The sequence below is a fragment of the Conger conger genome, chromosome 1 (genome assembly GCF_963514075.1).
Source record: "Conger conger chromosome 1, fConCon1.1, whole genome shotgun sequence".
Lineage (NCBI taxonomy): Eukaryota > Metazoa > Chordata > Actinopteri > Anguilliformes > Congridae > Conger > Conger conger.
The window spans coordinates 20,902,739-20,925,037 of NC_083760.1; the positions used below are offsets into that span (position 1 = coordinate 20,902,739).

At 43.7% G+C, this 22,299-nt stretch overlaps 1 protein-coding gene across 2 annotated transcripts in view; it reads left to right on the plus strand.

The window, feature by feature from the left end:
• Positions 1 to 535: 535 nt before the first annotated feature.
• The window catches only part of LOC133121589 (signal-induced proliferation-associated 1-like protein 1), an 84,681-nt gene continuing 62,917 nt past the window's right edge, over positions 536 to 22,299 (plus strand). Inside the window, exon 1 of one of the 2 annotated variants that reach the window (XM_061230881.1) lies at positions 536 to 674. The gene's annotated coding sequence lies outside the window, so the exon portion shown is untranslated. Of the gene's footprint in view, positions 846 to 22,299 lie in introns of both variants that reach the window. The other variant, XM_061230871.1, reaches the window with a different exon arrangement.

Consider the following 22,299-nt stretch of genomic DNA (forward strand, 5'->3'; position numbering starts at 1 on the left):
ATAACTGACTCATGTATTGTTGACAACATGTGTTGTAACATGCAGCTGTGAGATACTGTAGTTTGTAGTACCTCTCTGGACGCATTGTTAAACTGTTAAGCATGGGTATTCTTCTTATTTTGTACATCATGTACATTATGTACATCAAAAGAGTACCATTTGATTAAAACAACTACAAAACAAGAAGAAGAAAAAAAGGCACAGCTATGAACTAATTCCATTATAAGGGTTTATCATATAGGCTAATGAAATAACTCAGCTCTGGAAGCAGAACCAATTAATGGTGTAGCAGACATGTAAATAAATACGAATAAAAATAAAACAAATAAAACGGTCTCTTGTGAGTAGGTCTACTGTCATGCAATCCTCTTTGGAACTGGAGCTGAACACCAGTAAACATCAGTTGCAGCACCAGAACACCAGTAAACACCAGTTGCACGCAGACTGTAACTTCACAGTTGTACTGTTGTCCGGGCAACGCACGTCCCCGTACCACCTAAAATCGTCGTGCTAAAACTTCTCGCGAGACCTAAGGGGTGTGTGTATGATGTGGTGGGGACAGTGACCTCATCCCTCCAGGAGCTGCATTGCTAGGCGGAGCTGCAACTTTGAGCGAAACTTCTGAGTTACAACTGGAACGGAGACGCTGACTGGAATTAAAAAGACTTTTACAGGTGAGGGAGTAAACTATTTGCGGATTTTACTTGGTAGCTGTGTTCAGAGGTAAAAGAAGACGGACTCCCATTCCTTTGTTTTTACCCGACAAAACTATTCATTGAAATAGGGAAAGAAGAACTACTTGGAAATTGTTCATGAAAGGAAAAACGATAGAGGCAAAAGAAAAGGTGAGTCGGAATCAGTCCATAGCAAAGCGATGGATGAGAGTTGGTCTTTAGGCTGCATAGCTGGCTAGCTAGCTAAAACGGTCATTATCCGGACATTTTGTCAAGCTAGTTCACAACCTAGGTTGTACTTGTCCGTTATGTTAACGATCACTGTATTTCATATTTTAGTCTGGTCAACGGTTTTACTGTCACGATTAACGGTTAAGCTAGCTAACGTTAACCAAATTTACCTGCTAATTACATCGCCAGCTAAGTTACGAAAAAGTTAGTTAGTTTAATTAGCTAACGCTAAGTTAACGGTAGCTAATCACCAACTTTAATACTAACTTGAAATAGTTGGATCTGCCTAAGTTAACGTTAGCTAACTTAGTCGATAAGTGGAATGGAACAAAAAATTAAATAATAATAGTTAGCTAGCTAGCTAAGTAGCTACCACGCTATCTTGCTAGATACAAAGAACAGGGTAAACTTTGCTAAAAGATCAGTAAGTTAGCTAAGATAGAGAACTTTATCTACCATAACTACTGGAGAAGTTGTGATTTATCTTCGTATGGAGCACTGGCGAAAATTGACCAGATGAGAGATGTTCAAGTGATTCACGTTGTCATTAAGGTTTAATAGTTTAATCGTCAATCTGTTTCAAGGTGTTACGGTTGGCTGGTTGAAAACCCAGCAAACAAGTTGCTCCTGCAATATTAAACGACGTGAAGTACGTTAACCGGTGATTCCATGTTCAATAGTAGGCAAATCGTAACCGTAATCGTATTGATGTATTGTCGATGTTGACCACCGCAAATCACGATTTAACAGCTAGATATACCAGCAAACATATTAAAATGATTTTTTAAAACGCTATTTTCATAAACATTAACTGTTGTGGGTATAGCTAACTTTAGCTATATTTACAACGAATATCCACGATAGCAGTGAGTAGGTTAACGTTAGCCTAAAATTCGATATTTTCGCAAGAGCTTCATCACCTTGAGCCAGAAACCACCAAATGAAGTGACAGGGTATGTCGCAGTTGCCTTATGCAGTAACGTAGCCCACAACAACACATAATAAAGACACACGTGTTTTTTAAACAATGTAACCGACTACTAACTTTCACTAACGTGAAAGTGACTGAGCAAGTCACAACTAACTTACAGTGAGGAAAAACCTTAACTTACCTTTGTCCCGTGCCTAACAAATCTAACAAATGTGTTACATATGAACGTTTATGTTATGTTTTTATTTACCGTTGGTACCACACTAGCTGTAATTTAGAAAGCAATCAAGTTTTGATCTGTTTAGATGCACTATGAAGAGGATAACCAATTTGTAGAAAGCCCACTAATTACCTGGTAATTAAATTCACTGCCCGTCCCATTGTTTGCATCTTGAGGCGCTTTTCTTGATCCAGCAGCAGACTTCCCTGAAAAACAGATCCTGTTTAGTTTCTGTCTTTGCTGCCAACTGCGGACGTCCCTTTGTTTTCTAGGGTTGGGAAACTTAATTTGGTCGTGATAGCAGCGAAACTGTATTATGATTAAGCCACTTGAACAGGTTTTGTTCGGTGACGTCTCTTACAGTATGTTCCATACGCTATATCCTCTCAATTTAAGTTATCTAAGTAGATCGCTTAGCTTCTGAAGAAGAAACCGACAAAGACCGTGCGGATCAGAGGAATAACCCCGCATTGTAGAAATTAAGATATTCAGTGTATTTAACGACCACATTGTGCTTCATGGCTGCCCACTGCACCCTGTGACCTTTGTCAGACATTGAGCGAAAGCACTGATATCTTTGAGTGTGACCCTGAACCGACATGATCAACTGATCTTCATGGCTGTCCTTGTGTGTGGGCCGGTATTTTTACAGTTCGACAGCGAATAATTTGTGTTGGAAGAGGAGCGAATTTGTCCAGCAACCCTAGAAAACGAGTGAAATTAAGCTGGGAATTTGTGGTATGGGAAAATCAGAAGGATGAGAGTGCTCTGAATTCATCTGCTTGAATCTCTCATTCATGTTTAGTACTACCTGTTGATATACTTGTTGTCCAGTTCCATTTCATTCCGGGATTTCTTATGCCTGCATTCTCAGTGGATAGTCACCTCTTTTTCGAGGTTATAATAAAATAGGCTCTTTACTTCAGGGTTACACTCACCCTGGTACCACTACATTTTATGCATTAACTTGTTAGATATGTTTTCCTTACTGATGCCCTCATACAGGGTGATTGGGATAATTGCATATTGACTTACGGGTCCAGCAGTATCATGCCTGGGCGTCAAACATGCAACCCATTGTTATAGGAAGACATTGCTTTAAATGAAGTAGGGCAGGCAAGACTTGGCAGTGCAAGAAGGAACTGACAGTTTTGAAGCTAGGAGAGGATTTTCATCCATACTTTTTTTTTTTTCCAACTTCAAAAATTACAAAAACACAGTGTCAGTGCATATTCTCATCATTCTGTTTTTCATTCGCATCATGGTACTGCTGTGGGATAAAGCCTATTCATTTGCTCTCCTCAGATTTAAGTGTGAAATACAAACTCAGTCCTGAAGTCAGAAATGCTTACAGGAGGAACTTCTTTGATGGGTTTAAGGAGATGGGCAAAGTAGGAGGCATTCAAGGACTTAAACTCCACTGAATGGAATTAATGTCCTTATATGCACCCTATAGCATCTACAACCTGTCCCGCTAAGCTCTTGGTTGTGTTCAGACTGGATGAGGCAGTCATTTCTATGAGTGGTAATGTAGCTAGCATTTTTGCTGGACAAGGAATGGCAGCAGAAAACAACAGGGAATTAGCGGAAACCCACATAATGGAAAATCCGCAGAGCAAGACATTAAATGAGAGGAAATTGAAGATTGTGTGTGGTTGCTGTGGTACCGTGTCTTTTGTTTTTGTCTTCTTGTGTTGTATTCCACTGCAGTGATTCAGGTTTTTCTTGCCAAGTCAAACAGGCAAAGGCATTCTGAGGGGAAAAGAAAGTACTTGAATTTGTTTCAGGGACACAAAGGTAGTGTAGAAAAGTCATTTGGCTTGTTTTTGTTTCTCAGTTGATTGTTTTTCACCAGCCTTTCTTTGCTGTTTGAGGGGCTTAAATACGCCCTCAAACCACGTTTCTTTACATAAAACAGGTGCCTCCCTGAAGGGAGAGCAGTCAGCAGTCACTTTAAAAAATCAATTTTTAATAAATCAACAAATCCATTTTCTACCAACCCTAGAAAACAAATTGAATTAAGCAAGGCATTTGTGCGATAGACATTTGGGAAAACAAGCAGGGCATTCATTCATTTTTTCTCTCATTAATGTGTTCTATTGCCAATTTAAATTCTCCTACAGAAGCCTTCCACGTCTGTTTGAAATGAAGTTATCTCTGATGTTATTAGGAGTGATAGGCAAGTTACCTCTAATGGGCTTATATGGCCAAAAGTAGCGTTGAAAGTAAGATCATATATATTTTTTGTAATGAGCTGTTTTTTGCAGTGAAATTTTTACATGTTCATTTACAGACAGTCTGGTTAATGAATATCCCCTGTTGTTGAGCAGCCTACCTATCCTGCTCCTCCCCCTGCCTGAGAAAATAATTTTCTTGCCCAAAATCCCAGGATTACTGTGTTTCATTGAGGTTGTACCTTGACAGTAAACAGAAGGAGGAACAAAAGGCTGGAATTGAGCATGATTTAGTCAACAGTAGGACAGTTGTCAATCACAGGCACTAGCAGAGGACATCTCTGTACTTATTGAATTTGTGAGATTGAGCACTGTGCATTTGGTTGGTCCAGTGGCTGAGGGCAGAGGATGGTGGAAAGGGAACTAGGGCTTAGATCCTCTGTCCTGACTCTGTCCCCCACCTGAACTCCCCCTCAGGCTGTGCTCCCAGAAAACTCCTTCACTTCTTCCTGACCTCCATTCTGGCAGTCTTAAGTATGTCAGGAAACACTAGTAAACAAAGCAGTTTGACAGAATATACCAAGGACTACCGTTTTATTTTTAAATTGTTTTTTGTTTTGTCAAACTTTTGACCTGATTTGCGAAGGGGGGAGGGTGCACACAAATAAATGTTGACTGAGGGAGTCCCGATGTAAATTGAAAGCCATACTTCTGAGAATCCATATGGTTGGCACAGATAAATTCATTATCCAGACAGAATAGCTTTATTCCGCATGCTTGATGTATGCGGTTTAAAGAAACAACGACAGTGTTTCATTCTTGATGGATTTTGAAACCACAACCTACTACTTAAATTCACAGTTACCTAAGAAACACACACTGACTTAAGTAAGTGCAACCTGCTGATGAATCCAGACCCTATGTGCCTCCTTATTCTGACTTAGTGTCTTTTGAATCCTCTCTGGCTATTATCATATTGTCATCCAAGAGCTGGAAAGTGAGATCTCTAGATCCAGTGGCTCAAGAGGACAAATGTTTTTCAGTCTCAATTCACTGCATACAGGCTTGATTGTGTCAGGAGGAGCTCAGCCAAAACAAAACCTCATTTAATGATCCGTTTCTCCACACTTCCAGCAGAGGTATCATTGGCTTAATGACAGATCCAGCCAATTCCTGCTTCTTATCCTGTCACAGTTTCCTCCGTCTTTAAAATCCCCGGACGTGCTTGAATTTGAATGTGGAAAATCTTTCAGACTGTTTGAAAGTGATCTGTTGTTTTATGCATTATGCTGAAGGAAACTCAATTTTTCAGTCCATGTGCATTATGTACAATGAAAATCCAAAGTCTGATGAATTCACTGACATTATTTTTCTATTTTAAAAAAGAAGGCAATTTTCTGATAACCTGGGAATGGGTTTGGGGAAGGTTTTTTAAATAAAAGTAAAGTTTTGAAGTGCTTAAATTCTTATTGAGATTGTTGCCCTGATATGTAAAATGAATTAACATGCAAAGTTGGTGCTGTGGTAAGCCATTGGCACTAATGGTTTTCTCATAACCAAATGTAAAATACATCCATCATATTAAATCAAACTCCAAGTTTTTGACAGTGTATCACCTGTGCTTTGGAAAGTGAGAGATTTTTGTGCTTAAGATTTGAAGGACTAGGTTTTTGCACAGCTGCCAAAATCTGAGACATGCTAGAAATGGAGTGACGGTTAATCGGTGGAATTGCCTCTCTGGTTAAAATCTTTGTGAAAGATGTAGCTCAGATGTATGCAACCACTGGGCAGAAAAATGGAACTCCCTGTGGAAATATATAAAAAATGTGAATCCGCCCAGTATGGTAACAACCTGTCTCCCAAGATTATTGGTTTTCTAATTATTTCAGGCATGCAGTGCATTGTAATATTGCACCCACTCAGTTATATTTACTTCAGTTTTTCTGTTAAAGTGGTTGCCCGCATTGCAGCAGTCCAAGTGTAATACCAGGCAGCAGGTTTTCTATAAAGATCTCCTAGTACATATTGACCACATCCAAGTGCATTATAGTCATGCTCTGCCCATTACTTGAGCAGATTTGAATATCCAAGCCATCTCTCGGTGGAGGAGAATGAGTTAGTGCTGACTCTGGTTCTTATGGTGTTGTCTGTGGACACATCCCAACACTGGGCTACTGCCTGTAGAGGAACACGCCTATGGGTAATAAGCACCCTTTGTCCAACTCTTTCCCTGAATTGTTCTGGTGCACTTGCCTCACACTGACCTTGGTTTTCTGGCCAACCCAGAAATCATATTGTACAAAACCCTAGCCTCAGCAAAGGGCTTAGGGTGTCCCTTCATTTCTGAATAATTCACATGAAAAGCGATTGAAGTATCAGCTGTATAGAGCAGATGGGCGGCCATCGAAAGCGGGCTGCCACGGTCAGGTGGCTGAGTTAAGATTAAGTCTAAATCCAAGGACTTCATTGCCTAATGTAAAGACACTCGTTCCTCTATAGACTGCACCGGCACCCCGCTGAGCTCTGGCTTATTGTGAGCCTGATCTCCCATTTCTTAGCTGGGATTTCTTTCTGTAGCTCCTTTGAATTGAACTTAAGTTCACAGTGCATGTATTAGGATTTTCTCCCATCGCTTTTACAACAGCCAATTTGTGGTAAGTACGGATGACTTGGCTAATGTTCTCAGCTATGCACTGCATGGGGTTGCGCCACTCCTGACTGCGGTTCCACACAGTGTGTGGTTCAGAACACTCATAAGGTTACCTTTCCCCCAAGTCTCCAGTTTCCATTCACCTTAACCGGCAGGTGGGGAGACTCGGGGGCGTGAAACCCAAATGTCAGCGAGGCAGGCAAGCGAAGAGGAGAAAATTGCGAGCGATCCCTTTTTCATCGTTCCTTTGCGCAACTGTGCGTGACTGTGCAAAATGACAGGTCTGCTCAGTCTCATCAAAGGGCCGGTGAGAAGATGAGATGTGTTTCTTATTCGGTGTGCCGGTTCTCGCCGGCGAAAATGAAATAAGCATGATGTGGTGACAGACGAATTGGAAGAGGATCAAAGAGGAACGTTGGTGACGGCACAGATGTGTTACTGCGCTATGTCCGCTTCATTGATCACTTTAATATGGTCAGCTGAAAACAGATTTAACCATCCAATCACAGGGCAGAGCTCTTGGCAACCGCTGAAAAATATGAATAGCCTTTCTTTGCCTTCTTGTGGCTAAACTTGTACACTTCCAGACCCTCTTGAACTGAAATTTTTAACGGTATATATGTGTGTGTGTGTTCACTTCTGTGTATTTGTTTTGTCTGCAGGTTAATACAAAATACAAACACTGTAGTCATTTTTGAAAGCATTCTTGATTTGTTGGTCTTCATTTTGCTCCACATTGTGCAGTTCAATCAATTATGCCCTAACTGCCTGTTTACTGTAGAAAGATGCTTTTAACTTGATGGGCTGCCAAATGGCAGCCCCAGCCAGAACGAATGAAACAGACCAACAGTAATGGAAGGCCTTTTATGCTATTGGTTTGTCTGAATTACATTAAGAATAATTTCCCTGCGGGCAAAACTAAAAGAAGGCTGTGTTTTGACTGTCATTTGTGTTCTTGCTTGTGGAGACTGAGACGACCGTGCAACAAGTGGAGGACAAGGCAGGTTTTGTGAAGTGCATCGGCCTGGATCCACAGGCTGCAATTTTGAGCGTCCGTAATTAGGTAGGGCCTCTAATCTCTCACTCTGCTGTGCCCATGAAGCCGTTAATGGCTGCATTGCTGGTCTTTTTTTTTCTTCAGCGGCTAATATAACTGTCTGATTTGAGCATACCGTTGCAACAAAATGACATTCTCTTGTTGTGGTCTCTTTTTTCTTTTCTTTTTTTTGTGGGCAGATTTTTTAGGTTTAGCTCGCGTTTCTCCCAGCGGACTTCAAATTTGCGTCTTGAAGTCATTTCAGACTACTGATGTGAAGAGCATTTTTGCTGGTTTGTCTGGAATGTGCTGGAAGATTGAGAATGGAAGCCTAGGAGCTTTCACTGGTATGCTACAGTGCTGGGTCGCAAAACTGTGACTGTGAAGTTTTCCATGCACTAATTCGCTCCGTCCTTTCTTGCCATCACAATTAAACGTCCTCTTCCTTCTTTAACATCAGAGTTGGGGAATCACTGGTATCGAAGTTTGTTGCAGTTTTCTTGTATCTCGGCCAGCCTTTCACATCTGGCTTTTGAAGGAATTCCGGGAGGACTGCGATAGCCTCCCCACGTGTTCTTTCAGCCAGGACCTGTCTCCAGAGGAATGAAGTACCATATTAGAAATGGAATAATTCAGCAGCACATGCTTCTTGTGTAGTGCAATTGAAGAAAATCAAATGTCGAGCCTTGCTCAAAAGCCCAGTAGCAAAATGGTTGGCTGGCTGCTCTTGCTAGCTACTTGTTCCTGAAATGGTCACTTTCAATTTGCGTTCTTAATAGTTTAATTTTGCCGCACACTTCCCCCACTTATGGGTTTTGGTATTAGACTCTTCCCCCTTTGGAATCCATTTGGTTCATGTTTACCTACAAAATATGCTGGCTGAAAATGGTAACAACACATTTCTCAACTGCATTAGATCTGATACTTAAAATGTGACTGGCAGTGGCACACTGGAATACGTTTACCAGAGAGGGACAATTCAAGAAATATGCCTGGCAGGAGTTTCTCTGTGGTATTTTCAGTGAAATTACCTTTTTTCATTTCATGACATAGATAGAGCCACATTCTTGCGTAAAATAAAAAAATGGATCGAAGTGAATCATTTCCTTTCTTTGCCCTTTCTGGCTGAGTAACTCAGTGGGAAGTGTTACATCACCTATCGCGGTAGGTGGCTAGCTCTGTTGACTTCACAGGCTATGCTTCACTGCGCAGGGTGACTTTCTTTCCGTGTATGCACACATCATGTTTTTAAACAAAGTTTTCAATACCTGTTATGAATCTTTCCCATTTCAAGGCATCGGATGAAGGCGCTTTTCTCTAAAATGGAAAATGGATCAGCTTTGAAATTTGGTTCATCATCCCAAAGCCCCACTGTATATACTCTTATTCTGATGGGTGAAATTTGGGATTTGTGAGGATGGACGTTATCAATGAATTTTTCCAAGCAGAACAAAGACATGTTGCCTTTCCTACCTGCTGTTGACTTTATCAGAGCAAGTGATAATGTGGGTACTGGTGCATGTTATGGGATCATTTTGTTGATCTTGAGCATCATTGGACTCTGGCACTTTGATTAAGCCTGGCACCCCAGGGCCTGTTCTTAGGCTGTCACTAGGGTACAGATGCTAATTGCCGTCTAAAACCTTATCTCCATTCGGAGTGGTGCTGTGTGGGAATGAGCTTTTCCTCCTCCAGCGCTTTCTGATGAGAGATGTTTTGGCCCACATAATGTTTTTGCAAGCAAGTCGCCAATATACCATTTCATTCATGGTTTGCTGACGCCAGCAAATTGCATTTGGCTCAAGGCCACTTTCAGACCGTCTCCTTCAGTATCGGGAGTAAGTAATGACTCAAATTGCCCAGGACTCATTCCTCAAACCTGTCCTACTAAGTCCTGCCTTTGTTGGCCGTTAGGAAATGCCTGGTCTTCCCTCAAAGGACAATGCAGGGGGGGGTCGTCTTTTCAGCCTTCGGCTGCTGGCTGAGGTTGTGCACCTTGAACAGAGCAAACGGGAACAGCCAGCCTGCTTGTTTACTGCTGAAGTGTTCCGCCAGCACAAACCTGCACTCTCGGACATTTAGAGGTCTTTTCGAAGCGCAAGTACTTAGATCTCTGGACTGGCACAGTACCAGAGTGCTATTTTCTTCTTTTTATGGGAGATTGCCAGTCAGAGAAGCCCCTGGGCAGAATCCTTTACCTGCTCTGCTAATGAGGTCCATGCATCTTGTCATCGGCCTGCTTGCTTTTGGTGAAAGCTCAGTTGGATATGAATGGAAGAATACACGGCTGCTGAGTTGATATGGTTCTACTTTTTGAATGGAAATACTCAATCGAAAGCCTGCGTGCATTGCAGTTTCACTCTTCCATTGAGTCCGGACAGGAAGAGGCTGGCAGTACGTTACATTGGCATTGCACTGACATCATTTCCTCGTCGACCTTTGGAATGCCAGGGGCTTTGTTTGGGTGGGGTTGGTGGGCCGGTGCCAGCTGATGGAACGAACGAGAGGGATCTGCACACACAATAGAGATGAGGTCATCTCTTTGAGCTCGGCGGCAGAGAGCAAAGCTGTGCAAACAGAGCAACAATGAAACTTGCCGGCCCACCACCCAATCAACCCCCCCCCCCCTCTGCCATGCTCAGGTCCCTCCCATTTTACAGAAATGCTACATAAACATTTGCTCTTGGGGTTTAATGATTATTTAAACAGGCGAGGCTGAAAACGTGTGTATGTTTGAATTAGCAGTCACACTTCCGTGCCCATTCAACAGCTCCCTTCTGAACTGCTAGGAGCACGCTTCTGCCTCGGAAAAAGTTAAGAAGTTTTTTTTTTTTTTTTTTTTTTTTCTTTCTTTCTTTCTCTGATCCCTGAAAGGCTAGCTGATGAAAGGCCCTTCCAGCCAGATGGGGGATTTTGCAGCAGATTTACATTCTTGGTAATTATTAGGCTAAATGAGCAGATGTAGGTAGCCATAAAGGGAAACACCTCACTTCCTCTTGAATAAGAAAACCTTAATTTACCACTGTGTGAACATCCTCAGCAAAATTAAATTGCTCAGTGCTTGAAAGACCTGACCGTTCATTTTTTTTCTCCATTTACCTTAGTCATGGCCCTAAAACAGCTCTCTGTCTACCCAAACGCTTCATGGCTGTCAACTTAAGTCAGATCAGCTTCTGAAGGTGCTGGCGGCTCATGGAAATAGCACATTGTGTGGGTCTCTGCAGCATCCAGTGTCTTTCAGGAAGCATGTTTCACTAATCCATTCCAAATTGGGCTGGCTAAAACACAACTCATTTGTTGGCCCCTTGCTAAGGGACCATAAGCCATTTATGAAACTTGGAACTGCTTACTGTAACTGCTCCAATTTATAAATGTGGTCTTTTATTTCATTCCATTTCAGTGCTTAGGCCTGCATTTTGGAGATGAATGCAGTTAGTGCTGCTGTAAAATGGGCAGCACAATCTGGAAAGATCCCCCCCAGTTAGCAAGAATTTTTGTAAAGATTTTTCTTGTAAATTGCTGAGCTTTTTAAAATTGCTCACACACACTGGTTTTGAGTCGACTGTCAGTGTCACAGAAGCCAATGACTCCAGGTTCGCTTGTCCTCGGTCTGTTGTTAGAACTCCTGCCACAGGACAAAGTTCCCTGCGGGCCCTGCCGCTCCCTCCTGCTTGTGCGTCCTATGAGAGGGGCGGGAGGGTGAGTCACCTCAGGCTGCCGGTCCATACCCACACAGCGATAGACTACGCAAGTCGCTCAGTTTGCGGTGGAGCAGCTGTGCAGCACTCAGGACAGAACATGACTGCCACCACCCGAGTCTCCCCTCCCCGGAACGGAAACCTGCTCACGTTGCCAGTTTCTCTCATGCAGCTCTCGGTGCATCAAACAAGGCCAATTGCTCCCGGTGTGGCTTGAAGCCATTTTACGGAGGAGCTTGCAGAGTAGATAAAGGTTTATTCTCGACTCTGTTTTTATTACTACTGGTGGGTATGAGAAGGCATCGCAGCCACCCTGCACTGTCCCCCATGTAAGGCTTTGGTGGCTGGATTTTTATCATATCTGCATCATGAATGCCCCTTGCCGTAATATGTAGACTGGTTGTAATTAAAACGGTACATTTCCTTGACTGCAGTGCTGTTTTTAATTAAAGTCTTGTATTTTAATGAAGTAGCTGCTTGGAACGTTTTCATACCGAGAACATTTCTGCAGGGAATTTGGGACTAGTTTAAGCTGCTGTTGATTAAATAAGAAGCAGGAAGGGATTTTCATAGCCTGATTTCTACTTGGTCCTTTGACAGCCTCTCTGACAAGTCTCAAAACTTCCTTCTGCATTGCTGGAGAAAATTACCCGTCTGTATTTGATTTGTTTTGTGGATTTCGAGGAAGTAGTCGGTTGCTTCTAATGAATGTTTGCGCCACAAATTCTATTTATTTTAGGTTGCGTGGCATTAGTAACCACGAGCTAAAGTAGATAAACACGAGCTACACACTGCATTCCTGGAAATTAGTCCAATACGAGCAGGCAACAGCTGCTGGACAGAACTTGATGTGAAATGCACCTCATGTCATGGGCATGCACTAAGGGATGCTTGTGGGAGGCGATACACTAGACCTGTTTGGGTCCTTTGCTAAATGCACATCAGAGCCGGCCTCCGGAGCAGCTTGTGTGTGGCCGATGCGAGTCTGTCTGTGGGCAGAACCGCATGGCCGCTGAGCCGAATGACGCAGCATCCGGCCGTATGAGCTGGGGGCAGGAGGGCTGTTTTATATCTGGCCTGTGACACATCCCCCTCCTGAACAGAGTGTGTCAGAGAGGAGCTACTCCTAGTGTTCTTTACTTCCTCCTGGATCACTGCAACGCTGCTCTGCTGTGAAAGCATGTTGCTTTATTTTGTCAGGGCTTTTTTTGTAATTAGTAACGCGGAATCACATGCTTCTTAAGAAATGCTGGTGAGCTGTTCTTCCTCTTAATTTTAACTGACTGTTGTGGTCTGCATTGCACTACTGTCCCCTTAACCCACACTGTAAGTCATAAATCTAATGTGCTGTTGCTCTCCATGCCTGAGTTGCCTTCTCAGGAATCAGAAAGGGAATTGTGCCTCTAATAGAGGGAGCACACGGCTGGCTAGACACCCACACATTAAAGTTTATGATCGAGCCAATGGGCTGTGGAAACGTACATTTTGAAGGCATTATTCTTCCTCTTGGGTGAGAGCATTTAATGTTTGTTTTGTTATGTTGAACCTCACGCACCCTGTAAAAAGCAGTGCACACACACAGGTATTAATTGTTTCTGTGGTAGAATGGGTCAGGTGTTCTGTATCTTCTATCGACAAAATGTGTTGGAAAATTGTGATATGGTCCTGGGTGAGGTACTGGCTTTGGTACCCGTGAGGATATATTTTACCATTTTGCCCGTGAAAAACATAAAAATGTTGAATGAAAGTGTTTGAAGTTGTGGCTTCTTGTAGCGCCCAGCCTCCTCTGGGCCATCTTCCTGCCTGAGGCCTCAGTGCTGCCTGTGGCAGGAGGTGGACAGGTCAGGTGGATGGTCTCTGTTATGTTCGTTCTGTGAGCCATCTTTCGAGCCTCTTAAATCCTCTGCTGTCTTGTAAAGGAGCAGAAAAATGTGCTTGCCGTAGGCTATGTTCACTGTTAGCAGGCCAGTGGCTCTTGAATCTGAGCCCACCTCATTTCGCTCTCTTACCGGTTTTAGTAAAAGGCTTAGCTGCTTTGTGAACAGCAGACACCCAAGGCCACAGGCTACTGTCTGTCCTCAGACGGCGGTATCCTCAAACAGGGCTGTAGTTGGCGACTCAATTTGACTCCCCCACCCTCATTCTCAGTCAGTTGTATGTATTGGGAACCTTAGTTTGGCTTTTCTCTGCCTTGTAAAGTCATGTCTTGGTAGTTTCTTCATTTGCTTGCCATCTTCTTTTCAATGCAGTTGTTTAGAAATGGTAACTAGTTAGCTAACTGTTTACCAGCCCCTCTTGGCTGCTATTATGTTAGCTAGTATCCAACTACAGTTGCATCACTGCAACACTAACATCATTTTGTGAATAATTCTATTGCAATACCATACGCTTTCATTGCTTAAACGGGACTCTTCTTGGTCACCTTTCTCTTAGTGTGTTACAGTGTAAACCTATAGTTTGTTAATGTGCAGAACTTTGACAGGCTGGCTATCAAAAACAGTCACTAAGCAATGAAAAGGATGTCTCTCTCTTTTGAGCCTCTTTTTTGTGCGGTTACGCAGTACGCTCCCGTGTGCAAGATTGATTTAACAACCCCAGGATCCGCATATTTCTGAATCAGGACCTGTCAAAAAGACACCTGGGAGTCACTTTGGCCAGATAATCTTCAGCACTGCCTGGCAGTTGCCCCAGATTTTCAGAGCATGCTGTATGACTTGCTGAACAAAGCACATTATGCGGCACATAATGGCCTGGCACAAGATCTTCTGCCAGAATCTGTTTAAATAAAAAGCAGTGCAGTGCTGGGTGAAGTGCTCTTTACAGCGGTACAGGTTCTTTTGATACGTCAGCAGGCCACCATGAAAGCCAGTCTGTCCTGAGAGGGCTGGCCCGTCACAGCAGGGTTACCTGTTGTTCTGCCTCAATGGACTCATACAAGCGGCATCACCGGAAACTCCGTACTGTACGCTGTTAGAGTTTCACTTGTTCTTGCATCGCGTGCAGCTGCTTCTGCATCGCGTGCAGCTGCTTCTGCATCGCGGGCAGCTGCTTCTGCATCGCGGGCAGCTGCTTCTGCATCGCGGGCAGCTGCTTCTGCATCGCGGGCAGCTGCTTCTGCATCGCGAGCAGCTCTTCCTACCTGATATAGATGCCCCTCTGTCTGGGCTGCAGTGTTTGGTGGCCAGGGATAGCCTGATTGACCTCCTTGTCAATGTACTTCATTTAAAGACTGACCATCTGGCTGTACAGCATTTAATATCAGCACTGCAACATGTGTTTGTCATGAAAAATGGCATGTGCATGTAGGTCAATTCAGGTCTTTGCCATAACCAGGTTTAAACCAGGTTTATAGTCTGTAATTCAGTTCTCCAGGTGCATGATGCCAATACTGCAAAGCCATCTGTTCAGCAGTTAGGCTATTAAAAATTATCACATTTTATTACCTGATTTATTGCAATTAGACACTTAATTATTACTGATTATACACCCACTGAGCACTTTATTAGGAACACCTTCACACCTAGTTATTCATATGATTATCTAATCAGCCAATCGTGTGGCAGCAGTGCATAAAATGACGGGTCCAGAGCTTCATCAACAGTCACATCAACCATCCGAATGGGGAAAACGTGATCAAAGTGGATAAGCTACAGCAGCAGAAGACTTGAGTCGAAAAAATAAATATAATAAATATCTAATAATGTGCTCACTGAGTGTATGTACTTGCATCTTAATTCAGAGCCTAGATTTTCCAATTCTGCCAGAAAACTAATGTGTCTTATTAATATCTTGTGTTGTTTTGGTGCATCTTTAGCAGCCACTTAATCAAATTTAATCGGATTCATGTAATAAAATCAAGTGAGTGAATTTTAAAAAACCGAAACCGTTTTGGTCACCTCATTACAGAATTCAATTCCCCTAATTAAGCGACTATAATCTTTCTTATTAAACATCATGGTGAAAAAAAGGCAAATATGTTATGTTTGCTTACAGTAATAGCACTGGTTAATACTGCTAATAGCACTGTTAATCCGCTGCATATTGTCTGTAACACTTTATAGACAGTTGGACTTGCCCAGAGTGGTAGCCTCCGCCAGTCTTGTGAGCGGTCTTATCCTTGTGACTCAGTGTTTCCTCTGAATTAATGAATCTGTACTCCAAGAGTGTTTTGATCCAGGAGACAGCTGGCCCCAAGAGTCTGCTTGCATATGGTTTCCCTCTAATTGCACTATATTCTACTTTGTGTGCTGTTAGCGGGGTTCTGTTCGCTGGACCCAAAACGTCATTTGTCCCTGCATGGTGTCCCATATAGCACTTACATGTTAAGTTGGCTGTTAAGGCCTGAAAAGGGTATTTCAAACATTATATTCAGGTGAGCTAGTTTCTGGATATGGCTGTTTTGAAGCAATTGAATGCTCATTAATGTATTGTGGAGACAGATTTATTTTTCCACTTCAAGTTAATGCTATTGTGATGTTTTGTTTTAGCTGTGGTGTTCCGCAGCAGTCCCGGCTCTTGTTTGGGAAAGTTGTTTATTAACACAGGAATGCTGGCCAGTTCTCCCGTTGGCAGTTTGTTTGGAGAAAATGTATTCTATTCTGAATTTATTTTAAAACCGCTGTTGTCATCGGTATTTTAATTATACTTGCTACTGACCTTGTAGCTTCGTATTAGTCCATCTTCTCTTCTTCGCTTTTAGCCTAATGTTTAACAAATTGGATTGGAAAGTTGAAAGTTTTTTTGCATAGTGTGCACCAGACAGAAAACAGGAAACATGCGTGCACAGACCTGCTGGTTTCAGGTGAAATATTTACCTCAAAAAAATACTGTCGAGCCTGTACACATTTTGACAGTATTTAAAACTGGATCTTTTTAACTTGACAAGAAAATTATATTAAACCCTTTTAACTTCACGTGACTAGACAGTGATTTTTTAAGGTCTGATAAATGTCCTCTTTTGTAGAGTTAGGCCTATACGAGGCAGCCATTTGACATGAGCTGGATGTGAATGTGGGGTGACCAGGGGCTAGGGGTCTGACCACTGACCTCCCGTGTCAGCTGACCTGCGGAGAAAGGAAGGCTCTGGAACAGAGCTGCTGGGGCTGTGCTGGGTGTGTGGCTCTCCACTGGAATGTGACCGTGGGTGTGTGGGAGGTGCCCCCTGAGTTTGCCTGGCCTGCAAGGTCGTGGAGAAGTCCCCTCTCTCTGACCTGAGGTACCGTCTGCAGTTTCCAAAGAAGTTGATGCTTTGGTTTGTGGTTTGGATTGTTCTGGCTGTCACTGTTGACATTAAATACCTTTTAATGTGTCTGGTAATATGATAACTAAGCACTGTTTTGCAAATAAAGCTTTGCAACACATCTCGTCTTGCTCCCCAAAGTCATTTGTAAGACAGAATGATACCTATTATCCACTATGATCACAGATCTCTGGTCTGGTATGAGTTATTTGGCCTTCTGTGTGCTCCATTGTACCAGTGCCTCTTGAAGGTCTGCAGTGGGTTCTGAAACCATTGGCGGTAATGCAATGTCATGAACCGACAGCTGTCCTCCGACAACCTTGAGCTGGGAAGGATAGAAGAAGGAGAAAAGCAATGAAGGCGCACAGACACATCAGACCGGCTGTGATAACTCCTCTCTTTCTCCCTGGCCAAACAGCCTCTGTAAATAAAGCTTACTTGGCAGGGAATATAGTGCAGATAGACATGGAAAAACAAAATTCATTAAAAAAAAAAACTGCCATTTTGAAATCCTGGTCCCAGACGAGTTGTTGCTGCTTCGCCTGACACCGCGGGGATCTGGCAGGTGCTGTCTGGGCAAGCTCACTGTTGGGACGGGACGGGGCTGGGCCTGGCTGCTCCAGTTCTGGCACTCGCCTGGGACAAACTCGACCACCAAGAGGGATTTTCGCTCTCCCCCTCAGCACTGTAAAGCCCCAGTAGCAGCGCTCTGTGTCCTATCCTCAGATGGATGTTTGCAGGTAGCCGTCTGGCTCCTGCTCAAACCCAGGCTGGAAGGAAAGTGTGGAAATGAAAGGCAGATGTGGAACAATGAGTTCAGTGTTTATGAGGGTGAAGCATCGGGAATACACACTGGTTTCTATATGTCTGTATGCCTTTAGATTTTTCATTTTAATTGAGTTGCTGCAAATGCCATGAGTGGCAGAGTCTGTTAAACCAGTCCTCGTTCTTGTGGTGTAACTGCACAAACATTCCTGTGATGCTCCATTGTTTGAGCAAGTTCCACAAGTGTCACATAAACAGCCTTCGACAGGTGGCATCTCTTCCTGGCCTTTTCGGATTAGCTTGGCATTACTTGCTTGTGGACCAAAGGTACTGAGATCAAAAACTGCATTCCATCCTCTGTATCTGTGTAAGGTTTTCATTGGGGCTACTCTGTTGCCTTACTCTGTAATTATAGTAATTAAAGATGGCTGGCTTAAAGGGATTTCAGCTGTCCTGTCTGCCCACCCATCCCAGAGAATGTAAGCACCGATCCCAAGGGAATGAATCAGCTAGTGTTGAACAACAGGAGGAACAGGAGCGCTAAGAAATTTGGTTTCTAAATTGACAAGCAAGTGGTGAGTCACTGCGGTGTCCAGAATGCTCCGTGATTGCCGTGTTGATCTCTGATAAATGGGCTCACGTTGTATGGAATTTCCTGTGGAAGTGAGCACAGCAAGCTGTAGCTGGAGGCGTTTTGACAGGTAGTGAGGCACGACTATTTTGTTCCAGAACCAGAGGCACTGGAATATTAACGATTGAACAGGCTTCAGTGAGTCTTTATGTGAATGTCACACAAGTGTGTTTTTATTGAGCAAGATTAACTAGATCCAAATCTGGGTGAGTTGAGGAAGAAATGCACTAAACGAGGATGAAGAGTGCTGTTGCTGGGTGTTTGGATGAACAGCTTCCATATGTAGGCTAGCTTTTGATCAATATAAAGTTGAAAACTGAAGACAAGTCAATTGTATTGAATATAGTTCATTAAACACCAGCCAAGCATTGTGTTCTCAAAGTATCTGTCTTGTTTCAGTGTTCATTCACTCCCTGACAAAGGCTAAGCTCAAATGGTCTTTAACATGGCTATAATAATAATATTTCATAACATTAAAAGCATAAAAATATTTCAGATGGGTGCATTATTTTCTTTGTTCTTGAGTAAATCATTATACATCTAAAAAGCAACCGTTGGGTGGGTGTGGTTTTAATAATTGGCGTCCAAACCATGTTCCAATGCCAAAACAGAATGATGAATTACTAGTATGTTGTCATTACCTACCCTCATGTGATGAGCGAGCCCAGTGAAATATGAAGACCAGTGTGTCTGTGTTGCATGTGGGTCTGTTTGTGGTTAAATCTGTATTGACCCGGGTGGTACAGGATGAGTGTGTGGGAGGAAACCTTTCCCCTTGCAGGTTGTTCTGTTTTTGGGAGAAAGCCTTGTCCCCTGCAGGTCGTTCTGTTTTTGGGAAGAAATGGTTGGGTATCTGTGGTTCTGTGTGTGAGGACTGGCATCTCTCTGACCTCTCATTTAGAGGGCAGCTGCAGGGTCGAAGGCCCCTCGGGAAAAGTCGGGTCCCATGATTTGAATTTAAGGCCTGCTTTGTGTGCCCAGCACAGGGCAAGGTCTCGCATCCATCAGTGTCACATGGCTTGTGGCAAATTCCTCTCATAGAGAAGGACAAGAGCCTTAGCAGGGGCTTCCATCACTGGAGTTGGACACTAACCTTTCTCTCAGACGTTCAAGGCATCTCGAGCCTTTGTGCTGCAAGATGTTCTTCTCCAGTCTCTTTATACTTTTTGTAGTTTATACTTTTGCTGCATATTTTCAATGTGCAGTATTTGCCTGCAGTTGTAGAAGCTATCCTTCTGCACATAACTATGCACTGTGGAAAATAAGGAATGTGTGATCTCTGTAGTTACTGTAGTTCTCACATGACTGCCAAACTTGAAATAACATACACGTGCATTGTGGCTCTGAGGGTTCAAAAGCCACTCCAACCATTTTGATCTGTTGCTGCGGGACATCTCCCACTTGAGATAGGTTTGGAGGGAAACACGGCCCTCTTTCTGTCACCACGTGAAGAGAGTTGTGGTAAAAGATGGTGACTCTCAATGGTATTCTTGAAAAGATTATGCATGCCTTGTTTGTTTTTGTTCACTGCATCCGTGCCAGCGAGAAATTGTCTTCTGCGCATGCGCTTCCTGTTCCAAGATTCCACATCCTCTCCAGAGCAGAGACCTAGTCCGAATAAATCTCCACAGGATGGACTCCTTTACGAGCTAAGAGCGAGGTAATGCCGATGAGAAATGAGACCGGTTGGCTCTCATCGCTTCCTCAACCTCGGTGGACATGGCCAGCTGCCGGGGTCGGGTCCAGGAGACTGGGAACGCTTTTGTGGCCTGCGCCTTACCTTGTTCACAATTTGGAATTCTGGATACTGGATGGCTGCGCTACTAAGCTTTGCATATGAAATTCTGTGTGGACAAATTCTTCCCTCTCTCCACGTGGATCTCCGATTTCCTGGATAACCTGCTCACCTTGCGGACATTGCACAGGCAAGGCTGGCCATGTTACAGGAGACCATTGTACATGTTGGCCAAACAGGCTCCATCCTGCATGCTGAAGAAGCTCTCTCCGAGAGGTGGGGACTGAGCGATTTGGGGCTTGTCTGCAAGAGATGGAGGTGGAGAGCTCAGAGCTCACGGCACTTGCTGCTTACCCCTGCCGTTCTTGTTGAGGAAAAAAGGGAAGACAAGAATATGAAAAGAGAGAACCTGGAGGGAGGGGCAGCCAAGGGACCCTTGACTGACGTGAGAGGGCAGCCTTTATTAGGCTCTGCACTCCCTGCATCCCGAGCTGCATTAAACATTTACCGGCAGGATTGATCAGGTGCAGTCATTACCCTTGATCGGGGCTCTCCGGAGGCCAGGAGGGTCAGGTTGGGAGAGCGCAGAGGGAAGGGAAGACTGCTGTGAATGGCAGCCACAACATCCCATCGGACGCAACCTTTCCTCGATCTCTACCTTCAGAAGCTAGCATGTAGATGGCATGCTTGATCAAGACGGTTATGTCGTTCTCTAATTTTCCTTCCTTATGTGCAAATTTTCCCTCCCTCTACCTTTGAAGCGGACTCAGGAGTAGAGGTTGATGGGGCTTCTGGGAGGTTTTTGTCAAGCTTGTGACCCCAGGCGAGGCCTTCGGCTGCTGTTGTCCGTAACTCCCTGGTTCCCTGGCGTGTTCTCCGTGGCCTTATGGGAAAACCTGCTTCCTTCTCCTCCAACCAAGTTCCTCCGTGCCCTAAGACCCGTCCCACAGAACGAGATGAGACGCCGTGCCACAGTGCAGCCGGGCTTTAAAGCCACGGCCCTAAATTTAGTCCGATGGGCTCCGTTGATTTGCAGATGTCCAATTAAAATGAATCAAGCAAACAAAACCACGCTTGGCCCTGTTGGGTTTCTTTATGCGGTTATTTATGCCTTTGTCTGTGTAGGGAGAATTCCCAGCCTTCCCCAGGTGGAGGGAATGAATCAAGCTAACAAATGACTGGGGCTTCTTTTCCAGGCTGCTTCTTCCTGGCTAGTTTCCTGTGTATTGAATGATTTATTCCTGGCTGCCTGGGCCACAGTTTTACTGCCTGTGTCAGATATAATAGTTCCCAGCATACAGAGAGTTCCCAGGCATGCGATGTGCAATGGAGCAACTGCCTGTCTCCTTGACAACACAGGCATAATAATAAAACCCTGTTATCAAAGTTTCTTTTTTTTCGGGTACCTAAAATATAGGTTATTACAGAGTTCAGACTTGAGGTTTGATCGCCCTGTCTATTGTCTAAATTCTATGCAGTAGAAAAGTAAGGCTGGTAAAACTTGTCTTTATTTTATGAAATTACCTTTGTACTTGTTCTACTTGGGAGGAGTGGGGCTCATTACCATATTAAAGGCTATTTAAGTTCCATTCAAGTAGGGCAACATGCGTTTCAACACATGACTGACTAATAGTAGTTTGAAGACACTGACTTAATCTGTTGATTAAGCGTATGGTGAGCCAAGGTGTAATTTTGGAGGGTGTTGATTCCAGTGAGCCTGAACAATGACCAAAGTCACCCTGTGTGACAAATTAAATTGAGGCCTCGCCATCTGATGTCATGAGGAGGACAGGTGGAGCAGGTGCTTATGTGGTTTTAGCCTTTAATGCTAATGACTGGGAAACCAGGGGGGGAACAGAGGATTCAATAACAGGCTGGTTGGAAACATCTGCGCCTGCAAACTGCTGGCTCCGCTCCCAGCGCGACTTGGTTCACCGCAGGAAAAAAACTCCATAATTAATCTGCTTTAAGGTGTATTCGTAAAGCGTATGCACCTTGCTGAGTCAACGCTGGCTGTGCAGTAAGCCTCTTCGGCAACCGGCACTCTTCAATTAGAGGCAGGACCTTGCTTTGTCAGCCCATTCTCTGTGACATATTTGTATTTTTTTCTGTAATTTGATATCTTCCTGTTTTTCCAAATGGAACATTGTGGAAAATGCTGGCCCAGTCTGGTCTCATTTATTATGCTGTAGTGGTGTTTCACCAGACCCCATATGGATTCAAAGCTGCAGTTTTTATTTTGGTATAAAAAAAATAAAAAGTGTCAAGTGGGTGAAACCGTGGTCGCAGTTTGTAGTACAGCCGATTCTCCACCT